The sequence below is a fragment of the Oncorhynchus gorbuscha genome, linkage group LG11 (assembly GCF_021184085.1).
Source record: "Oncorhynchus gorbuscha isolate QuinsamMale2020 ecotype Even-year linkage group LG11, OgorEven_v1.0, whole genome shotgun sequence".
NCBI classification, from domain to species: domain Eukaryota; kingdom Metazoa; phylum Chordata; class Actinopteri; order Salmoniformes; family Salmonidae; genus Oncorhynchus; species Oncorhynchus gorbuscha.
The window spans coordinates 28556789-28580905 of NC_060183.1; the positions used below are offsets into that span (position 1 = coordinate 28556789).

The 24117-nt window shown below is 42.0% G+C and overlaps 1 protein-coding gene and 1 pseudogene across 1 annotated transcript in view; one reads left to right on the forward strand and one right to left on the reverse strand.

Annotated features, from left to right (window-relative positions):
• Positions 1-18214, reverse strand: part of acsl5 (acyl-CoA synthetase long chain family member 5) — a 64529-nt gene extending 46315 nt beyond the window's left edge. The window contains exon 1 of the mRNA XM_046369270.1: positions 18191-18214. The gene's annotated coding sequence lies outside the window, so the exon portion shown is untranslated. The remainder of the gene's footprint in view (positions 1-18190) is intronic.
• LOC124047639 lies at positions 1807-24113 on the forward strand (annotated as a pseudogene).
• The last annotated feature ends 4 nt before the right edge of the window (positions 24114-24117 follow it).

The following is a 24117-nucleotide window of genomic DNA, read 5'->3' on the forward strand; positions in this document are numbered from 1 at the left end:
TGAGAATGCTAATTTCTCTACCATAAGCTGCCTCCAACGTTGAAGATAATATGGCAGTACGTCCAACTGGCCTCACAAACGCAGGCCACATGTATAGTGTTGCGTGGGCGAGCGGCTTGATGATGTCAACGTTGTGAACAGAGTGCCCCATGGTGGGGTTATGGTACATGCAGGCATAAGCTATGGACAACGAACACAAATGCATTTCATTGATATCAATTTGAATTCACAGAGATACCATGACGAGATCCTGAGGCTCATTGCCGTGCCATTCATCCGACACCATCACCTCATGTTTCAACATGATGATGCACATATCTCAAGGATCTGTCCACAATTCTTTGAATCTGAAAATGTCCCAGTTCTTCCGTGGCCTGCATACTCACCAGACATGCCACCCATTGAGCGTGTTTGGGATGCTCTGGATTGACATGTACAACAGCGTGTTCCTGTTCCCGCCAATATCCAGTAACTTCGCACAGCCATTGAAGAGGAGTGGGACAACATTAAACTGGCCACAATCAACAGCCTGATGAACTCTATGTGAAGGAGATATGTCGCGCTGCATGAGGCAAATGGTGGTTACACCAGATACTGACTGGTTTTCTGATACACACCTCTAATTTTATTATTTTTTTTTTTTTACATATCTGTGTGACTAACAGATGCACATCTGTATTCGAGGTCATGTGAAATCCATAGATTAAGGCCTAATGAATTTGTTTCTATTGACTGATTTCCTTATATGAACTGTAACTCAGTAAAATCTTTGAAATTGTTGCATGTTGTGTTCATGTGTTTGTTCAGTATACATCATAACTGTACAGTGATAAATAATTGTCCATTTGGGTGAAGGCTGAGTAAAGACTGTTTAGGGCAGGGCAAAGGCTGGCCCGAGGCCGTACGTGGCCTGTGACCTGATTCAATATGGCCCACGGAATCATGCTCAGATCACATAAAGAATTTGTGATAGTAAAGTTTAGAGAAACGTAAATGTTATTCAAATGAAAAGCCCAATGAATACTCACCTTTGTGTAATGATTTAACTCCCACCACTTGTGGGACATTTATTTTGAAGGCACGTATAAATAACAACTGCATGAGGACAGACAGTGACTGACAGGCTGACACACACGTCACAGTTACGAAAAGTATCTAGCTCAAAATTGCGCAAAAATTTGTTTTTCAAAGATTTCAAAGAAAAGGAAAGTAGACAATGAATGTAGGGTGTTCCAGCAAGAGTGGACATCAACATATTTCTTTATTGAAATATCAGGGAAAGCTGTGTGCTTAGTGTGCAAAGAGAGCATTGCTGTCTTGAAAGACTACATCTTGTCTTGACACCTCCAGACGAAGCATGCAGAGAAATATAGGAATATGCCTTCTGAGCAGAGGGCAAGTGCATTGAAAGAGTTGCTTTCCCAGTTGCAAAAGCAGCAAGGACTTTTCACAAAACTGCATTCAGAAAACGACGGAATTGCGAGAGCTAGCTATGTACTGTCCCACAAAATTGCTAAACATGGCAAGACATTCGCTGAGGGCGAATTCATAAAATGATGTTTAATTGACTATGCAGCAATACTTTGCCCCGACAAGAAAGAGCTGTTTGAAAATGTTTCCCTGTCAAGATGAACATCGCAGAGAATATGGAACAACAGTTTGTCTTACGAGACATAACCCCAGATTTTGAAATTACAGAGGAGCTTGCTTCCGTGCAGTCGATTGAAGAGCACAACCACAGATTTATTGGAGGAGGTTACTTAGTGTGTTGCGAAGCTGGGACTGAGTTTTGAAAAGTTATCCAGTATGACCACTGAAGGGTGCCCAAACTTGACAGGAAAACCCATTGGCCTTTTGAAAAGGACACAAGATCAAGTAGATGAGCTGAACCCAGATCAGAAAATTATTTTCCTGCATTGCATTATGTATCAGGAGGTGTTCTGTAAATGTGTTCTGAAAATGAGCCATGTTGTGGATACAGTCACTAAAGTGGTAAACTTCATAAGAGCAAAATCTTTAAACCACAGTCAGTTTGTCTCACTGTTGGGAGAGACAGAGTGCAGATCTCCCCTACCACACAAACGTGAGATGGCTGAGTTTGGGGAAGGTGCTTAAAAGGGTGTGGGACCTGAAGTCGAAGAAGCTGTGTTTTTTCAAATGAAAGGAAAGTGTGGATTTCCCTCAACTGCAAGATAAAAAACGGTTGGCTGATTTTGCCTTCACCGTGGACATCATGGTCCTCATGAATGAACTGAATTCCAAACTACAAGAGAAGGGCCTTTTTGCACATCAGATGTACAGCCTCGTCAAAGCCTTCAAAGGAAAATTACTCCTCCTGACCCGCCAAGTTGAAGCCAACAATCTCATCCAAATTCCGACACTACTAGTCTGTTCCCTATAAGATGACCAGCGGGAGAAGTATACATCGCTGCTGCGTGCTTTGAACTGTGAGGATTTTAAAGTGTTGGAAAATGACATGCTGTTGGTTTCCTCTCCTTTAACCTTCAATGTGGATAACGCTCCCACTGACCTGCAACCTGAGCGTATCGATCTTCAGTCTGATGCAGTGATTGGAGAACTATTCAGAACAATGTCACTGACAAGATTCTATGCATCACTCGATGAACAAAACATTCCAAAGATGAGGAGTCATGCTCAGAAGGTGTTTGTACTGTTTCGGTCAACCTATGTATGTGAACAGACATTTTCAGTGATGAAATATAACAAGTCAAGGCACAGATCATCTCTTACTGACTCTCACCTCTCCGCAATCCTGAGCATAGTTTCAGAAACTATACCTGACTTCACTGCTCTAGTCAATGCCCATCAGAGACTTCACTCCTCACACTGATTGAGTAGTTTAAATGTAATGTTGAGCTCTCTCTTTCTTGTGTTTTGTGAATACCCGTTAACAAGAGTTCTGTCCGTGGTGCTGAATGCAGTGCACTTTTCCCTCTGTGTGGTTCATTGCATGTTTAATAATGAAAATACCTACCAAAAGGATGGATGTTCCGGACGCTTTATCTGGACACGATTCGTCAGGACCTCCAACAGGACCGCCAACAGCAGAAGCTAAGTAGTAACATTAACATGATGCCTTCTAATTGCAGTCGCTGTACTCGCCTTACGGCAAGGACAGCTGTGCTACAAGCCCAGCTTCAGATGCAATCGTTAGGCAAGGGTAATTTCAGTGTAGGAAAGGATGAAACAGCGTCTGTGCCACCAGTAAGTACAGATAGTAGTATAAATCCCCTGGCACAGTCCCCGCAGCCGAACAACTTTCTCACGGTTTCTGAAAGGAAATGCTGTAGGAACGCTCAACCGGTGTCGCTCATTCAGCCGACAAACTTTCAACCGGTTTTCCCCATTAAGCAGCGAGTCGGAGTCAGAGGCAGAGTCTTCTCTGGGCTCTACTCCTCCCGTTACGGGGTCTGAGACACCGAAGCTTCCCACCATTAGCTCTGACAAATTGAAGACTCTAGTCGTTGGCGACTCCATTACCCGCAGTATTAGACTTAAAACGAATCATCCAGCGATCATACACTGTTTACCAGGGGGCAGGGCTACCGACGTTAAGGCTAATCTGAAGATGGTGCTGGCTAAAGCTAAAACTGGCGAGTGTAGAGAGTATAGAGATATTGTTATCCACGTCGGCACCAACGATGTTAGGATGAAACAGTCAGAGATCACCAAGCGCAACATAGCTTCTGCGTGTAAATCAGCTAGAAAGACGTGTCGGCATCGAGTAATTGTCTCTGGCCCCTCCCAGTTAGGGGGAGTGATGAGCTCTACAGCAGAGTCTCACAACTCAATCGCTGGTTGAAAACTGATTTCTGCCCCTCCCAAAAGATAGAATTTCTAGATAATTGGCCCTCTTTCTGGGACTCACCCACAAACAGGACCTAGCCTGACCTGCTGAGGAGTGACGGACTCCATCCTAGCTGGAGGGGTGCTCTCATCTTATCTACCAACATAGACAGGGCTCTAACTCCTCTAGCTCCACAATGAAATAGGGTGCAGGCCAGGCAGCAGGATGTTAGCCAGCCTGCTAGCATAGTGGAGTCTGCCACAAGCACAGTCAGTGTAGTCAGCTCAGCCATCACCATTGAGACCGTGTCTGTGCCTCTCCCTAGGTTGGGCAGAACTAAACATGGCGGTGTTCGCCTTAGCAATCTCACTAGGATAAAGACCACCTCCATTCCTGTCATTATTGAAAGTGATCATGATACCTCACATCTCAAAATAGGGCTTCTTAATGTTAGATCCCTTACTTCAAAGGCAATTATAGTCAATGAACTAATCACTGATCATAATCTTGATGTGATTGGCCTGACTGAAACATGGCTTAAGCCTGATGAATTTACTGTGTTAAATGAGGCCTCACCTCCTGGCTACACTAGTGACCATATCACCCATGCATCCCGCAAAGGCGGAGGTGTTGCTAACATTTACGATAGCAAATTTCAATTTACAAAAAAAATGACGTTTTCATCTTTTGAGCTTCTCGTCATGAAATCTATGCAGCCTACTTAATCACTTTTTATAGCTACTGTTTACAGGCCTCCTGGGCCATATACAGCGTTCCTCACTGAGTTCCCTGAATTCCTATCGGACCTTGTAGTCATAGCAGATAATATTCTAATCTTTGGTGACTTTAATATTCACATGGAAAAGTCCACAGACCCACTCCAAAAGGCTTTCGGAGCCATCATCGACTCAGTGGGTTTTGTCCAACATGTCTCTGGACCCACTCACTGTCACAGTCATACGCTGGACCTAGTTTTGTACCATGGAATAAATGTTGTGGATCTTAATGTTTTTCCTCATAATCCTGGACTATCGGACCACCATTTTATTACGTTTGCAATTGCAACAAATAATCTGCTCAGACCCCAACCAAGGAACATCAAAAGTCGTGCTATAAAGTCACAGACAACACAAAGATTCCTTGATGTCCTTCCAGATTCCCTCTGTCTACCCAAGGACGCCAGAGGACAAATTTCAGTTAACCACCTAACTGAGGAACTCAATTTAACCTTGCGCAATACCCTAGATGCAGTTGCACCCCTAAAAACTAAAAACATTTCTCATAAGAAACTAGCTCCCTGGTACACAGAAAATACCCGACCTCTGAAGCAAGCTTCCAGAAAATTGGAATGGAAATGGCGCCACACCAAACTGGAAGTCTTCCGACTAGCTTGGAAAGACAGTACCGTGCAGTACCGAAGAGCCCTTACTGCTGCTCGATCATCCTATTTTTCTAACTTAATTGAGGAAAATAAGAACAATCCGAAATTCCTTTTTGATACTGTCGCAAAGCTAACTACAAAGCAGCATTCCCCAAGAGAGGATGACTTTCACATTAGCAGTGATAAATTCATGAACTTCTTTGAGGAAAAGATTATGATTCTTAGAAAGCAAATTACGGACTCCTCTTTAAATGTGCTTATTCCTTCAAAGCTCAGTTGTCCTGAGTCTGCACAACTCTCCCAGGACCTAGGAACAAGAGAGACGCTCAAGTGTTTTAGTACTATATATCTTGACACAATGATGAAAATAATCATGGCCTCTAAACCTTCAAGCTGCATACTAGACCCTATTCCAACTAAACTACTGAAAGAGCTGCTTCGGGTGCTTGGCCCTCCTATGTTAAACATAAATGGCTCTATCCACCGGATGTGTACCAAACTCACTAAAAGTGGCAGTAATAAAGCCTCTCTTGAAAAAGCCAAACCTTGACCCAGAAAATATAAAAAACTATCGACCTATATCGAATCTTCCATTCCTCTCAAACATTTTAGAAAAGGCTGTTGCGCAGCAACTCACTGCCTTCCTGAAGACAAACAATGTATACGAAATGCTTGACATTTTAATGGTATCAGACCGAGGCTCTGCATCTGTCCTCGTGCTCCTAGACCTTAGTGCTGCTTTTGATACCATCGATCACCACATTCTTTTGGAGAGATTGAAAACCCAAATTGGTCTACACGGACAAGTTCTGGCCTGGTTTAGATCTTATCTGTCGGAAAGATATCAGTTTGTGTCTGTGAATGGTTTGTCCTCTGACAAATCAACTGTAAATTTCGGTGTTCCTCAAGGTTCCGTTTTAGGCCCACTATTGTTTTCACTATATATTTTACCTCTTGGGGATGTTATTCGAAAACATAATGTTAACTTTCACTGCTATGCGGATGACACACAGCTGTACATTTCAACGAAACATGGTGAAGCCCCAAAATTGCCCTTGCTAGAAGCATGTGTTTCAGACATAAGGAAGTGGATGGCTGCAAACTTTCTACTTTTAAACATGGACAAAACAGAGATGCTTGTTCTAGGTCCCAAGAAACAAAGAGATCTTCTGTTGAATCTGACAATTAATCTTAATGGTTCTACAGTCGTCTCAAATAAACTGTTTAGGACCTCAGCGTTACTCTGGACCCTGATCTCTCTTTTGAAGAACATATCAAGACCATTTCAAGGACAGCTTTTTTCCATCTACGTAACATTGCAAAAATCAGAAACTTTCTGTCCAAAAATGATGCAGAAAAATGTATCCATGCTTTTGTCACTTCTAGGTTAGACTACTGCAATGCTCTACTTTCCAGCTACCCGGATAAAGCACTAAATAAACTTCAGTTAGTGCTAAATACGGCTGCTAGAATCCTGACTAGAACCAAAAGATTTGATCATATTATTACAATGTAAGCCTCTCATGCTTCCTGTCAAAGCAAGGGCTGATTTCAAGGTTTTACTGCTAACCTACAAAGCATTACATGGGCTTGCTCCTATCTCTCTGATTTGGTCCTGCCGTACATACCTACACGTACGCTATGGTCACAAGACGCAGGCCTCCTAATTGTCCCTAGAATTTCTAAGCAAACAGCTGGAGGCAGGGCTTTCTCCTACAGAACTCAATTTTTATGGAACGGTCTGCCTACCCATGTCAGAGACTCAAACGCGGTCTCAACCTTTAACTCATTTCTTCAGTAGGTCATATGATTGCGTGTAGTCTGGCCCAGGAGTGGGAAGGTGAACGGAAAGGCTCTGGAGCAACGAACCGCCCTTGCTGTCTCTGCCTGGCCGGTTCCCCTCTTCCCACTGGCATTCTCTGCCTCTAACCCTATTACAGGGGCTGAGTCACTGGCTTGCTGGGGCTCTCTCATGCCGTCCCTGGAGGGGGTACGTCACCTGAGTGGGTTGATTCACTGATGTGGTCATCCTGTCTGGGTTGGCGCCCCCCCTTGGATTGTGCCATGGCGGAGATAAGTCGCTCTGGATAAGAGCGTCTGCTAAATGACTTAAATGTAAATGTAAATGTCTATACTCGGCCTTGTCTCAGGATGGTAAGTTGGTGGTTGAAGATATCCCTCTAGTGGTGTGGGGCTGTGCTTTGGCAAAGTGGGTGGGGTTATATCCTTCCTGTTTGGCCCTGGCCGGGGGTGTCCTCGGATGGGGCCACAGTGTCTCCTGACCCCTCCTGTCTCAGCCTCCAGTATTTATGCTGCAGTAGTTTGTGTGTCTGGGGGGCTAGGGTCGGTTTGTTATATCTGGAGTACTTCTCCTGTCCTATTCGGTGTCCTGTGTGAATCTAAGTGTGCGTTCTCTAATTCTCTCCTCTCTTTCTTTCTCTCTCTAGGAGGACCTGAGCCCTAGGACCATGCCCCAGGACTACCTGACATGATGACTCCTTGCTGTCCCCAGTCCACCTGACCGTGCTGCTGCTCCAGTTTCAACTGTTCTGCCTTATTATTATTCGACCATGCTGGTCATTTATGAACATTTTAACATCTTGGCCATTGCAAACGTAATTGCTTATAATCTCCACCCGGCACAGCCAGAAGAGGACTGGCCACCCCACATAGCCTGGTTCCTCTCTAGGTTTCTTCCTAGGTTTTGGCCTTTCTAGGGAGTTTTTCCTAGCCACCGTGCTTCTACACCTGCATTGCTTGCTGTTTGGGGTTTTAGGCTGGGGTTTCTGTACAGCACTTTGAGATATCAGCTGATGTACGAAGGGCTATATAAATACATTTGATTTGATTTGATGTGGTTTATTTCTGTTCGCGTTAAAAAAGTTAAATAAGTAGCATATCTGGACGTGATTTACCGTAGATATATCTGACCACACAGTCATACACACGAGGTATAATCCTGTCGTATGATTCTGGCCCGCGATGGCAAAAATGTAGTCTACTGTGGCCCTCCATGGAAAATAATTGCCCTGGCCTAGTTTAGGGGGTGTGGGGGAATGACCAGCAGCATGACAATTGAGGGAGTGTGGGGACGAGTGAAATAAAAACAATATAAATTATAATAATAACATCTATAATATACATAGTAACAACTGCAACAGTGATGCATGTCGTTGGGGTGGGGGCAGAGTAAAATGTCCATGGGGGAGCAGCATGTAAGTTAATTGACATTCTACCAGGGGGAGGGGAGCAGGTTGCAGACTTGTGGTGGCATTCAGCAGCCTGGTGGTCTGAGGGTAGAAACTATTGGCCAGTCTTCCAGTTTTTGCCATGATGCTCCTGTACTGTCCCTGTCTGAGTGATTGAAGAGGGGAGAACAGGGCATGGCTTGGGTGGTGTTGCCCTCTTTGGGTACAGCGAGCACCATCCCCTGCTCTCTGCTTCTACAACCAGACTGCTGTGGTCAGAGTGAGGTCGTAAATTCACAGGGAAGACCCTGCCTCATGGCCACACAGTATAGAGATAGAGTGAAGTTTCATAGAGAACAAAGGAATTTCTTCCACCTCACAGAACTTGAGGTCTGAACAACGTTTACGTTCCGGAGAAGGTATAAAAGATCGGTGAAGAATCCAGCTACGAACTGGTCTGTTTGTTACAACTTAGGGAAGCTCATGGGAGACGGTGTGACCACATTACCATAACGCTGTTTATATAGTAGCCTCATATATGAGGTTTACATCTAATTGTTGTATAAGAAGAATGAATGAGGATGATACTGTTTGTAAAATTGTGTAATGTGATTTTGGACTGTTTAATGAAGGAAACTCCAATTCCCTTTTGAATTGAACTAAATCAGAGGACTGCCCATTAGCCCAGTTCGGGTCAGGCATCCTGGGACAGCCCCTTTTCTGCAATTCCGAATAAAACCCAAGTTTGAGAAATTCTCAGTAGACTTTCTCCCAATCACGGGACGACAAAGGCTGCAGACCATTGCTGAATCTTTTAACCATACCACGTGGTTAAACTCTTAGACTATCGATACCGACAGAATAAGAACAAGTCTTTGATATTAATTACTAGTCTGCAGCTAGGAATTCGGTATCATTGAACACGAAGAACGACAACCGCCAAAACATCCATTCTACAACAACATGAATGAATGTAACTCTGAACTACCCACTATAACCACGACAGAGAGTGAGTGAGAGACGGACAATTCTACAAAAGAATCAAACTTTCCAACAGAGATCAAGATGACACACTGAGCATAAATATATATTGATTGCAATGGTTCCCGAATGAGTGAGTGTTCATGTGTAAAGGATTAGCATTTCAATTGTTGTAATTATTAACTCTGTGACTTCTTAGTCGACCCCCACTTCCCGGTTTAGCCCACTAGGGCACATTCTCCTATCATTTCTTGTAACCATATTTACTTTGTTTGTTTTGTTTATGCATTTCTGTGAATTACTTACAGTAGTTAGTAATAAATAAATTATTTAAGACAATTGATGTATAGATGACTCGTAGTGAAGACTGGGTTCGTGCAAATAACCAACAATTTACGACGTTTGGAATGAGACTAACGTGAGGTAAAGTAAATAATTCATTAATCAGAAGACTATTGATCAGATATGAAAATATTTGAAAGGTTATATTGGGAAATTATACTGACTATTTTCCTTGGTGCCCCGACTACCTAGTTAATTACAGTTACATGATTAATCAGTTTGATCACGTAATACTAATTACAGAGAATCTATGATTTGATTTATTTTAAATTTATTTCACCTTTATTTAACCAGGTAGGCTAGTTGAGAACAAGTTCTCATTTGCAACTGCGACCAGGCCAAGATAAAGCATATCAGTGTGAACAGACAACAACACAGAGTTACACATGGAGTAAACAATTAACAAGTAAATAACACAATAGAAAAAAAGAGTCTATACATTGTGTGCAAAAGGCATGAGGTAGGCGAATTACAATTTTGCAGATTAACACTGGAGTGATAAATGATCAGATGGTCATGTACAGGTAGAGATATTGGTGTGCAAAAGAGCAGAAAAGTAAATAAATATAAACAGTATGGGGAATAGGTAAAATTGGGTGGGCTATTTACCGATAGACTATGTACAGCTGCAGCGATCGGTTAGCTGCTCAGATAGCAGATGTTTGAAGTTAGTGAGGGAGATAAAAGTCTCCAACTTCAGCAATTTTTGCAATTCGTTCCAGTCACAGGCAGCAGAGAACTGGAATGAAAGGTGGCCAAATGAGGTGTTGGCTATAGGGATGATCAGTGAGATACACCTGCTGGAGCGCGTGCTACGGGTGGGTGTTGCCATCGTGACCAGTGAACTGAGATAAGGTGGAGCTTTACCTAGCATGGACTTGTAGATGACCTGGAGCCAGTGGGTCTGGCGACGAATATGTAGTGAGGGCCAGCCGACTAGAGCATACAGGTCGCAGTGGTGGGTGGTATAAGGTGCTTTAGTAACAAAAAGGATGGCACTGTGATAAACTGCATCCAGTTTGCTGAGTAGAGTGTTGGAAGCTATTTTGTAGATGACATCGAAGTCGAGGATCGGTAGGATAGTCAGTTTTACTAGGGAAGTTTGGCGGCGTGAGTGAAGGAGGCTTTGTTGTGGAATAGAAAGCAGACTGTAGATTTGATTTTAGATTGGAGATGTTTGATATGAGTCTGGAAGGAGAGTTTGCAGTCTAGCCAGACACCTAGGTACTTATAGATGTCCACATATTCTAGGTCGGAACCATCTAGGGTGGTGATGCTAGTCGGGCGTGCGGGTGCAGGCAGCGAACGGTTGAAAAGCATGCATTTGATTTTACTAGCGTTTAAGAGCAGTTGGAGGCCACGGAAGGAGTGTTGTATGGCATTGAAGCTCGTTTGGAGGTTAGATAGCACAGTGTCCAAGGATGGGCCGGAAGTATACAGAATGGTGTCGTCTGCGTAGAGGTGGATCAGGGAATCGCCCGCAGCAAGAGCAACATCGTTGATATATATATATATACAGAGAAAAGAGTCGGCCCGAGAATTGAACCCTGTGGCACCCCCATAGAGACTGCCAGAGGACCGGACAGCATGCCCTCCGATTTGACACACTGAACTCTGTCTGCAAAGTAGTTGGTGAACCAGGCAAGGCAGTCATCAGAAAAACCGAGGCTACTGAGTCTGCAGATAAGAATATGATAATTGACAGTCAAAAGCCTTGGCAAGGTCGATGAAGACGGCTGCACAGTACTGTCTTTCATCGATGGCGGTTATGATATCGTTTAGTACCTTGAGCGTGGCTGAGGTGCACCCATGACCGGCTCGGAAACCAGATTGCGCAGCGGAGAAGGTATGGTGGGATTCGAGATGGTCAGTGACCTGTTTGTTGACTTGGCTTTCAAAGACCTTCAATAGGCAGGGCAGGATGGATATAGGTCTGTAACATTTAGGGTCCAGGGTGTCTCCCCCTTTGAAGAGGGGGATGACTGCGGTAGCTTTCTAATCCTTGGGGATCTCAGACAATATGAAAGAGAGGTTGAACAGGCTGGTAATAGGAGTTGCAACAATGGCGGCGGATAGTTTCAGAAATAGAACTAAAACTAAGTCTTCAATTCAATGATAGTAAAGACACGACAGTGGCCACGCAGTCGACCGTCTGTGGCGGTCAAGTTATCGTACCAGGCTGTTATGCAGCCCAAGAGTATGCTCTCGATGGTGCTATTGAAGAACACTGTGGGGGCCCTTAGGGACAGGCCAAATTTCTTCAGCATCCTGAGTTTGAAGAGTCGCTGTTGTGCCTTCATCACCACAGTGTCCGTGTGGTTAGCTTCTCTGCGATGTGTACGCCAAGGAATTTGAAGTTATTGACCATCTCGACGACGTCCTCGTTAGTTAGGGTGGGGGCGTGTCCAGCCTGGTTCCTCCTGAAGTCCACAATCAGCTCCTTTGTTTTGTTAATTTTGAGGTAGAGGTTGTTTTCCTGCACCTTCTCCCTTTAGGCTGTCTCGTTGTTGTTGGTAATCTGGCCTACTACTGTTGTGTCATCAGCGAACATGATGATGGAGTTGAAACTGTGTGAGGCCAAGCAGTCGTGGGTATACATGGAATACAGGAGGGGACTGAGAACGGCAGCTTGCGGGTCCCTGTGTTGAGATTCAGTGTCGAGGAGGTAATATTGCCTACTTTCACCACCTGGGGTCAGAACTCAGGAAGTTCAGAACCCAGTTGCATAGGGAGGAGTTTAGAGCCAGGGCCGTGAGCTTTGTAATGAGCTTATAGGGCACTATGGTATTGAAAGTGAAGCTGTAGTCGATGAACACAAGTGGGTAAATTCAGTGTGCAGTTCAATAGCGATTGTGTTGTCCGTGGATCTGTCACAGCGGTAGGCAAACTGGAGATGGTCGAGTGTGTCGGGAGGGAGGAGGTGACATGGTCTTTGACTAGCCACTTGAAGCCTTGTGTTTGACCTGCTGAATTGCTCCTCTACTTTGTCCCTATACTTGTGTTTCACCTTCTTGATCGATCTGCATAAGTCGTATTTGTAGTGTTTAACCAAACTATTGTCCCCGGTCACCTTTCCCTGTTTATAAGCAGGATCTCCCTCTTTCAGGCTGCTATAAATCCATGGTTTTTGATTCAGGATAGTTTTGAATCACGACATCTGTGGATCTTTTTATGAATCCGGTGAATGAGTAGGTGTATTCATTAATGTTATCTCCAGAGGTGACCCGGAGCATATTCCAGTCCACGTGATGAAAACAGTTTTGGAGAGGGAATTCTGATTGGTCGGACCAACGTTCTACAGACCTGACCACCTGAGTTTTTGTTTGTAGACGGGGAGAAGTTAGGTGGAGTCATGGTCGGATTTTCCAAAAGGAGGACGGGAGACTGTCTTATACCTGTGTCAATATGCTTGTAGCAGTGATCGAGAGTAGAATTTCCTGAAGTTAGACAGTCGATGTGTTGGTAATATTTTGGGAGCACGGTTCTTAAATTACTTTTCTTAAAGTCCCCCGCGACAATGAGCCTCCAGGAATGCGGTCTCCAGTTCTCAGGATCCAATGGAGATCGTTGAGAGATTTTTGGTGTTGGCTTGGGGCGGGATGTACACAACCATGGCAATAATCCCCGAACTCAATAATCCCCGAACTCTCAGAAAGTAAAATGGGTGACATTTATTGACCAAGTATTCCAAGTCGGGACAGAAGAAGCTTGCAAGTTCCAGTACGTTTCCTTTGTGTTGTTGGTTATAAAGCAGAGTCTACCACCATTGCCCTTGCCAGAAAGAGCCCGCCTCCTATCCGCTCGAAAAACTGTAAAACCTGCTGGTTGTATATAACCTGTTTGGATGTCGGAGGAAAGCCAAATCTCAGAAAAACGAATTGTTGCAGAATCTGTTTCAGAACATCAGCCGACTGGATTTGGGAGAAGGACAAATGGGGAAGGCTTAGGCGAGTTGCAGTGGGCGGTACAGTGCTGTTGACCAGGGTAGGGGTAGCCAGGTGGAAATCATAGCCAGCTGGAGAAAAATGCTTATTGAAAGTCTCAATTATATTAGATTTATCAGTGGTGACAGAGTTTCCTATCCTCTGTTCAGTGGGCAGCTGGGAGGAGGTGTTCTTATTCTCCATTGACTTTACGGTGTCCAAAACTTTTTTGAGTTTGTGTTGCAGGAAGCAAATTTCTGCTTGAAAAAGTTAGCCTTGGCTTTTCTAACTTCACAGAAAATGTGCATATCACAGGGGGCTGTTCGATGCTAATGCAGAACGCCATAGGATGTTTGTGTTGGTTAATGGCAGTCAGGTCTGAAGAGAACCAACGGCTATATCTGTTCCTGGTTCTAAATTTCGTCAATGGGGCATGGATATTTAAGATAGTGAGGAAGGCATTTTAAAGTAAATAACCAAGCATCCTCTGACAGAATGAGGTCAATATCCTTCCAGGATACCCGGGCCAGGTCGATTAGAAAGGCCTGCTCGCTAAAGTGTTTCAGGGAGGGTATTTTTTGTGGAGAATCAACAAGTGGGACACAATCATGAAGTGGAACGACATTTATTGGATATTTCAAACTTTAACAAATCAAAAACTGAAAAATTGGGCGTGCAAAAAAACGGCTGAGTATTTCTACAGCGTTTCCTTCCATAAGCAATGAGAAAATGGTCAGGCTGCGGGGACCGTGCGAGGGGATTTATACTACTATCTGTACTTATTGGTGGCACAGATCCTTTCTTACACTTACATTACCCTTGCCTAATGATTACGTCTGAAGCTGGCCTTGCAGCACGGCTATCCTCACCATAAGGCAATCGTTCTCCTGTATATTACAAGTACAGCGACTGTAATTAGAAGGCATAATGTTACTACTTAGCTTGGCTGGTGGAGGTCCTGTAGAACCATGTCCCGATAAAGTGGCTGAGGTGAAAAAGTTTAATTAAAAAAGTGACCGGATTACTTGGGCTGTAATCCGTCAAACCTGAGGTTGGTGTGTTGTCGGTAAGTTTTTTTGTATGATTGTATTTTACTCTTTTTTTCATTAGTAATGTCAAATTAACAGCCGTACAGAACTACAAAATTACAGAGGAGGAACATCTTGATGCAATTAAAGCTTTTAACTTCTTGCGTCGAGCCATCCCGGATCCGGAATCGTGAATATAGCCTCAAGCTCATTACCATAACTCAACGTTAACTATTCATGAAAATCGCAAATGAAATTAAGTTAATCTATTTGCTCTCAAGCTTAGCCTTTTGTTAACAAAACTGTCATCTCAGATTTTCAAATTATGCTTCTCAACCATTGCAAAACAAGCATTTGTGTAACAGTATTGATGGCTAACGTAGCATTTAGCAGGCAACATTTTCACAAAAACCAGAAAAGCATTCAAATAAAATAATTTACCTTTGAAGAACTTCAGATGTTTTCAATGAGAGACTCAGATAGCAAATGTTCCGTTTTTCCTGAAATATTATTTGTTTAGAACAAATCGCTCCGTTTTCTGCGTCACGTTTAGCTACGAAAAAAACCTGTATCCAGGATTGTGTAAATCTATCCGCAAGCTCATTAGCATAACACAACGTTAACTATTCATGAAAATCGCAAATGAAATTAAATGAATCTATTTGCTCTCAAGTTTAGCCTTTTGTTAACACTGTCATCTCAGATTTTCGAAATATGCGTTTGAACCATAGCTAAACAAGCATTTGTGTAAAATTATTGATAGCCTAGCATAGCATTATGCCTCTTTCACCATGCAACATTTTCCACAAAAACCAGAAAATAATTCAAATAAAATAATTTACCTTTGAAGAACTTCAGAGATTTTCAATGAGGAGACTGTTAGATAGCAAATGTTCTGTTTATAAAATATATTGTGTCGACTAATCGCTCCGTTTTGTTCATCAAATTTGGGGAGGGAAAAAAATATATATTTTAAGTCATTAAAACGAGAACTTTTTTCCAAATAAACTCCATAGCGCGAGAGAAACATGGCAAACCGATGTTTAGAATAAATCCTCACGATAAAATCCATCGTGGCAGTTTACTTTCTCTTCTGAAGAAATGGAACGTGCATGGACCTACAGATTACGCACACAGGACACCGGGCGGGACACCAGGTAAATGTAGTCCCTTATGGTCAATCTTCCAATGATATGCTGCAGACACCTCGTGGAATAGACAGAAAGCGCAGGCTCATTCCTGGCGCATTCACAGCCATATGAGGAGACATTGGAACACAGCGCCTTCAGAATCTGGGGCATTTCCTGTATCATCTTGGTTTCACCTGTAGCATTCTGGGGCACTCACAGATAATATCTTTGCAGTTTGAGACGTCAGAGTTGTGTCTTTCCAAGGCTGTCAATTCCATGCATAGTCGAGCATCTTTTCGTGACAAAATATTGCGCTTAAAACGGGCACGTCTTTTTATCCAATAATGACATAGCGCCCCCATAGGTTGAACAGGTTAAGTCCGGGAAAACTCCAGAGCTGGATGGCATACCAGAGGAGGCATATCAAACCTTTTTAAATACAGTATATTCAGAGGACAGTTATTAACATGTTTAAACCACTCCTATGTAAATGGAAGATTATCAGACACTCAACAAGGTCTGATTTCATTATTACTGAAACAGGATACAAGTGGGAAATATAAAAGATCCAGTCCATTTAAAAATTTGGAGGCCCCTTACTCTTCAGTGTTGTGATGCAAAAAATTATAGCAAAATGTATATTCGGACATTATTCAATCTAACCAGACAGGTTTTAATTTTTTTTACATGGACGATACATTGGAGATATGTGACCGACTGGCTCAAAATCGGTCTTATGTTCAAAAATGTGAAATTGTGTTTTTTTAAAAATTGGATATACTCAGAGCTACAAAATGGTGTATCATACACTACAGTTGAGGAACAATGTGAAAGTAATTTTGCTTTGAAAGTTGACAAACTTGTCAACTCTTTAGAGAAAATGGCCCATTCAGCATCGTTCACACAGTCTTAAGCTTTAGCCCCACCCATATTTTTAAGGGTTGATCTGAGCATTCTATACTAACAGCAGTCAAGCACCCAGGCAAACTTGCTAGCTACTTCCAGACACAAATGAGAGAAAAGTTCACTGAACATTACTCGCTCTAGCAGAGCTGGTTAGACTTATATTATCAAGAGCGTTGGGGACAGCAACTGTGGTGTCAGATTGTCCATTCGTAAATTCAAAGCATTTCGCTCTTGTAGTGTTCAGAGCTCACACTGGATGCTCTGGCCAATGAGTAGGGTTGATCCGAACGTTTTGACCTCACAATTTAAAATTTTTTTTGCAGATGTTTACTGACACTGGCCATAGTCAACGGGTGTTGAGCATTCATAAATTCACTAGTTATTCTGCGCTCTGGTACACTCAGACGAGAGTCTTTTGTTTAGACATGTAGCTAGCTAAACAATTAACCATAATCCCAACTTTAACTTGAAATTATAAGACTTTACGTCTAAATTAGAAACAAATCACTGCAACAACCTATCAACATTACCTAGACATAATGACCAGCTCAAATAAACAGAAGCATGCTATATGGCAGACCAAGCCAAACTCTTCTCTCGGCATGTCCAGCCCACTCATTATCTCAGCCAATCATGGCTAGTGGGAAGGTTGCCCCTCTTTCTGTGGCTAAACCAACTAGGCTCGTAATTGAACAATTTAATTAGTATTTACAGATGGCATACACTTTTGTTATTAAGGCATATTGAAGTTCACATGTTCAAGAAGACATTTCTTCCAACAGTAACCCGCGACATATGCCTAATTTCCTGAAATGGGTCACAAATAAGGCAAGTACTGGAAACAATGGAACACTATGACACATCTGGGAAACCAGGCCTGCTATTCATAACAGACTTTGAAAATGCTTTTGATGAAGCACGACTGGAGTTTATATATAAATACCTGGAACATTTCAATTTTGGAGAATCTCTTATAAAAATGGGGGGGGGGGGAATAATGTAAATAATGGCTACTTCTCAGAAAGATTTAAACTGTCAAGAGGAGTAAAACAAGGTTGTCCACTATCGGCATATCTATTTATTATGGCCATCGAAATGTTAACTATTAAAATCAGATCCAAAAATAAGGCATTAGGAGTCCAGGGCTTAAAAACAGGTGTCATTGTACACTGATGATACATGTTCTTTTAAATCCACAGCCTCAGAGGGTTGGCAGGGTAGCCTAGTGGTTAGAGCATTGGACTAGTAACCGGAAGGTTGCAAAATGGCTTAAGGACAACGAGCTGACAAGGTACAGATCTGTTATTCTGCCCCTGAACAGGTAGTTAACCCACTGTTCCTAGGCCATCATTGAACATAAGAATTTGTTCTTAACTGACTTGCCTAGTTAAATAAAGGTCAAATAAGAGGATCTAGATAATTTCTAACCTCTCTGGATTACAACCAAACTATGATAAGTGTACTATATGTATTGGATCACAAAAAATACAACTTTTACATTACCATGTTGTAACAATCTTCATCTGAGGAGTATGAAAGATGTGACCAAAACGCAGCATGGTAAGTGTCCATTTTAATCAAATATAACTGAATATAAAATAACCAAAGTGAACCAGTGAAACTCGAAACAGTTCTGTATGGTAGAACACAACTACTCACAACCCATAGTGGGAAAACAGGCTGCCTAAGTATGGTTCTCAATCCGAGACAACGACAGACAGCTGTCCCTGATTGAGAACCATACCCAGCCAAAAACACAGAAATACAAAACATAGAAAAAAATAACATAGAACGCACACCCTAGTCAAACCCTGGCCTAACCAAAATAGAGAATAAAAAGCCTCTCTATGGCCAGGGCATGACACATGTAGTTTACCAATAAAACTGTCTGATGGGGATGTGGATATACTCGATATACATATCCCAAAATAAATAAATAAATCTCACTCAAATACATTTTAATAGAAATTTGCCATGGAATGGTGAATACCTGTCTATTTGTGGAAAAATACCCATGATTAACTCTTTAGTCATATCCCAGTTAACCTATTTGTATATGGTCTAACCTACAGCTAGCGAACAGTTTTTTAAATTATATGAGAAAAAAAAGATTCAATTTGATTTGGAACGGCAATCCAGACAAAATTAAATGTACCTATTTATATAAGGAATATGAATTTGGAGGGCAGAAATGATTAAATATTAAAGCATTAGACCTCTCACTAAAGGCTTCAGTCATTCAAAAGTTATACTTAAATCGGAACTGGTTCTCTAGAATATTAGTAAGAATGTCTCAACCTATGTTCAAGAATGTCCTTTTATCCTTTATTCAGATTACAACCTCTCACTTTCAGACATTTGAAAAGGAAATCCTCTCCCAAATATCACAATTTTTAAAACAAGCCATATAAAGTTGGTTACCATTTCAATTTAATCCAGCAGAAAAGACAGAACAAATAATGAAATAAATATTGTGGTTAAACTCAAATATACTAATTGATTAAAAAAAAAGTTTTTTTTAATTTGTTTAAAAATGTTATAATCTTCGTAAATGATGTCAGAAATAGGACTGGTGGAATTATGTCACACATGCAACTAACAAAAACTTATGGAAATATCTGCTCCACCCAAAATTACAACCAACTAACTGCAGCATTACCGCAAAAATGGAAGAGGAAAGCGGAAGGGGGAAAAAGTAAGGAACTTGTCTGTCGAACCTGCATTGAAGACCATAAATTGTTAAAGATAATTGTGATTAATATAAATGTATACCAGTTTAATCTAAGGACCAAAGAATTGACAGACGTGCCACAAAAATGTCAAAATAGCTGGGAAGAGATTTTTGACGTATCAATTACATGGCACATGGTTTATGAACTGATGCGCAAAACCACAGCAGATTCAAAACTTCACATTTTTCAATTTGAATTATTATACTAAATTCTTGCAACCAATATAATTTTATGTACAGTTGAAGTCTGAAGTTTACAAACACCATGTCCAAATACATTTAAACTCAGAATTTCACAATTCCTGACATTTAATCCTAGTAAAAATTCCCTGTTTTTGGTCCGTTAGGATCAGCACTTTATTTTAAGAATGTGAAATGCCAGAATAATAGTAGAGAGAGTGATTTATTTCAGCTTTTATTTATTTCATCAAATTCCCGGTGGATCAGAAGTTTACATACTCTCAATTAGTATTTGGTAGCATTGCCTTTAAAAAGTTGAACTTGGGTTAAACGTATCGGGTAGCCTTCCATAACCTTCCCACAGTAAGTTGGGTGAATTTTGTCCCATTCCTCCTGACAGAGCTTGTGTAACTGAGTCAAGTTTGTTAGGCCTCCTTGCTCGCACACGCTTTTTCAGTTCTGCCCACAAATGTTCTGTGGGATTGAGGTCAGGGCTTTGTGATGGACACTCCAATACCTTGACCATTGTCCTTAAGCCATTTTGCCACAACTTTGAAAGTATGCTTGGGGTCAATGTCCATTTGGAAGGCCCATTTGCAACCAAGCTTTAACTTCCTGACTGATGTCTTGAGATGTTGCTTCAATATATCCACATAATTTTCTTCCCTCAAATATTTTGTGAAGTGCACCAGCCCCTCAAATCAAATCAAATGTATTTATATAGCCCTTCTTACATCAGCTGATATCTCAAAGTGCTGTACAGATATGGGTGCTGCCACCCCCGTGCTTCACGGTTGGGAGGGTGTTTTTTGGCTTGCAAGCCTCCCCCTTTTTACTCCAAACATATAGATGGTCAGTTTCATTTTTGTTTCATCAGACCAGAGGACATTTCTCCAAAAAGTACGATCTTTGTCTGTCCCCATGTGCAGTTGCAAATCGTAGTCTGTCTTTTATATGGCGGTTTTGGAGCAGTGGCTTCTTCCTTGCTGAGCGGCCTTTCAGGTTATGTTGATATAGGACTTGTTTTACTGTGGATATAGATACTTTTGTACCTGTTTCCTCCAGCATCTTCACAAGGTCCTTTGCTTTTGTTCTGGGATTGATTTGCACTTTTAGCACCAATATACGTTCATTTCTAGGAGACAGAGCACACCGCCTTCCTGAGCGATATGACGGCTGCGTGTTCCCATGGTGGTTATACTTGCATACTATTATTTCTACAGATGAACGTGGTACCTTCAGGCATTTGGAAATTTCTCCCAAGGATGAACCAGATGTATGGAGGTCAACTATTTATTTTCTGAGGTCTTGGCTGATTTCTTTTGATTTTCCCATGATGTCAAGCAAAGAGGCACGGAATTTGAAGGTAGGCCTTCATGATGTCAATGATGTCAATTTGCCTATCAGAAGCTTCTAAAGCCATAACATAATTTTCTGGAATTTTCCAAGCTGTTTAAAGGCACAGTCAACTTGGTGTATGTAAACTTCTGACCCACCGGAATTGTGATACAGTGAATTATAAGTGAAATAATCTGTCTGTAAACAATTGTCGGAATAATTACTTGTGCCATGCACAAAGTAGATGTCCTAACCGACTTGCCAAAACTATAGTTTGTTAACAAAGAATTTGTGGAGTGGTTGAAAAATGAGCTTCAATGACTTCAACCTAAGTGTATGTAAACTTCTGACTTCAACAGTATATGGGAAATACAACCTTCCCAGCTCTGCTGATTTTTCTGCGAAGAGACAGAGACATGAGATAATTTGTTTTGGTACTGTCCATATGTAAATAGTTTTTGGTCACATGTCCAGGAATGGCTGAATTTTTGCAATATTTACCTGGAGCTAACCCTGCAGATAGCACTACTGGATGATCTGAAAAGTCATAGTCAATCGATCAATAAAACCTTTAGCAAATAAAATATATTTTCAATTTACAATCTGTAGAAACAACGAGAATAGAAAGATTCAGAAATGTTGTGAAACATCACAGCACAGTTGAAAATTATATGGCATTTAGAAATCCAATATAGATGGGGTTAAGAGATAGATGGGAGGGGTTGATTGGAGCTCAAGGTTGGGACTAATAACAACAAGATAACTAATGTAAACACACTATGTCCGCAAAACGTATATAGGTTAAGAACTTTTGTGAAAGAGCACAGTTTGAAAGCTATGGCAAATAGAAATCAAACCGGATGCACATCATAAATGGATGGGAGAGGTTGAGGGTAGAGGAAGCAGAGGAGTAAAAATATAACTATTGTAAAATAGACTGTGTCCATAAAATGTATATAGTATGTATAAGCTGGAAGTAGAGGCCAAAGTGTTGTTGTTCACAAGTTTACTCTGAATTAGGGGAAGGGTGGTTGGGTTAGAAAGTAATTACCCATCAGTTAGACCCATCAGTTGTGTTGTGGCAAGGTAGGGGTGGTATACAGAAGATAGCCCTATTTGGTACAAGACCAAGTCCATATTATGGCAAGAACAGCTCAAATAAGCAAAGGGAAATGACAGTCCATCACTACTTTAAGACATTGAAGGCCAGTCAGTGCAGAACATTTCAAGAACCTTCAATGTTTCTTTGAGTGCAGTCGCAAAAACCATCAAGCGCTATAATGTAACTGGATCTCATGAGGACCACCACTGAAAAGGAAGACCTAGAGTTACCTCTGCTGCAGATAATAAGTTCATTAGATTTAACTTCACCTCGGATTGCAGCCCAAATAAATGCTTCACAGAGTTCAAGTAACAGACACATTTCAACATCAACTGTTCAGAGGAGACTGCGTGAATCAAGCCTTCAAGTTCAAATTGCTGCAAAGAAACCACTAATAAAGGACTCAATTTTTTTTCTCGATTTTATGAAAGTTAAATATTTATAATTCTGTAGTTTGAATTTCATGCTCTCCAATTTCACCGGATATTGGCCAGGTGGGATGGCCCATAAGAAGTTTTAAGAAAATGGCATTTGAATGTTTTGGTACCTACTGGAGATCTCTCCTTTGTCTACAGACATTAAGCATTGTTCACACCCTCTTAAACCAGCCCCACCCATCTCTTTAAGGATTTACATGTGAGGTCTAAACAGTAAGTAGTATAGTAAAGATTAAAAGTGGTAGTAGCCTACAATAGGTAAAAATTCCAGGTAAACTAAAAGTGTCCAGATACAAATATTTTCTAAATATTAGATGACACTTACCCAGACACACTTGTCTAAATTGATGGGTCATGTGAAAGAAATGCTATAACCCCCAGCCACATCCAGTGGTGGATAAAGTACTACATTGTCATACTTGAGTAAATGTATTGTTAATTAAAAAATTCTTATGTTAAACTATATGGTTTAATATTGACGGATAGCCAGGGGCACACTCCAACACTCAGACATAATTTACAAAGCATTTGTGTTTAGTGAGATGGGATGACCAGGGTTGTTGGGGTTAGTGTGATTTGGACATTTTTCCTGTCAAAATGTAACGAGTACTTTTGGGTGTCAGGGAAAATGTAAAAAGTAGTAAAAGTCAAAAGCCAAAAACATAAATAGTAAAGTAATGTACAGATACCCCCCCAAAATACTATACTTAAGTAGTATTTTAAAGTATTTTTACTAAAGTACTTTACACCACTGCCCAAATGTCTTCACACCAGTACATTAGCATACTTTATATTGTGGCGTATAGCAGGTCAGCAACCAGGTGGAGACTCACCGTTGCCTGGTGTCAGACGGAGTCTACATCATGAGGCGATGGCACATGGGGGAAGGGACTGGGGGAAGAGAAGTTACTCCCGTATTGTTGTGCTCAGTCCCAGGGATAATGGAGGGAGTTCAGTTTTGTTCCCCACAGGATACAGCAAGACCCGGAGACCTACGAGACAACGAGCGCCTACTGAATCGCATTCAAACCGTTTTTTTTATCAAGCTAACGGAAGACGATAACATCGAAACATACTTCTGCATGTTTGAACAGACAGCACTACGGGATGAATGACCAAGGCCGAAGTGGGCAAGTCTGCTGGCCCCGTTCCTCCCTGGGAACGCCCAAAAGGCGTATTGCGACCCTGACGACAAACAGGCAGCTAACTACGACGGACTCAAACAGGAGATACTCAGCCGCCAAGGGTACAGCCTGGCCCATCGGGCCCAACTGTTCCACAGCGAGAGGTTTGTGGCTGACGCACCCCCCCCGAGTCCAGATGAGCGACCTACTGCACGTCACCAGGGCATGGCTCCTAACCGTCGTATCCACCCTCTCTATCCTAGACAAAGTGGTCCTGGATCACTTCTTAAGGGCGCAACCCCATGACATGAAGAGGACAGTGAGTCTATGTGTGTCGCAGACCTTGGAGGACCTCCTGGGATTAGTGGAGACACATCAGAACACGGAGGTCCTGCTGAGTGGGAGTCGGGTGGAGTCGTGGACCCGTCCAAGTGGACAGAAGGACAGCCCCACCGCTGTATACCCCAAACCGACAGTCAGCAGGGCCAAAGGGCCGCAGACCTGTGCAGACTAAAGGA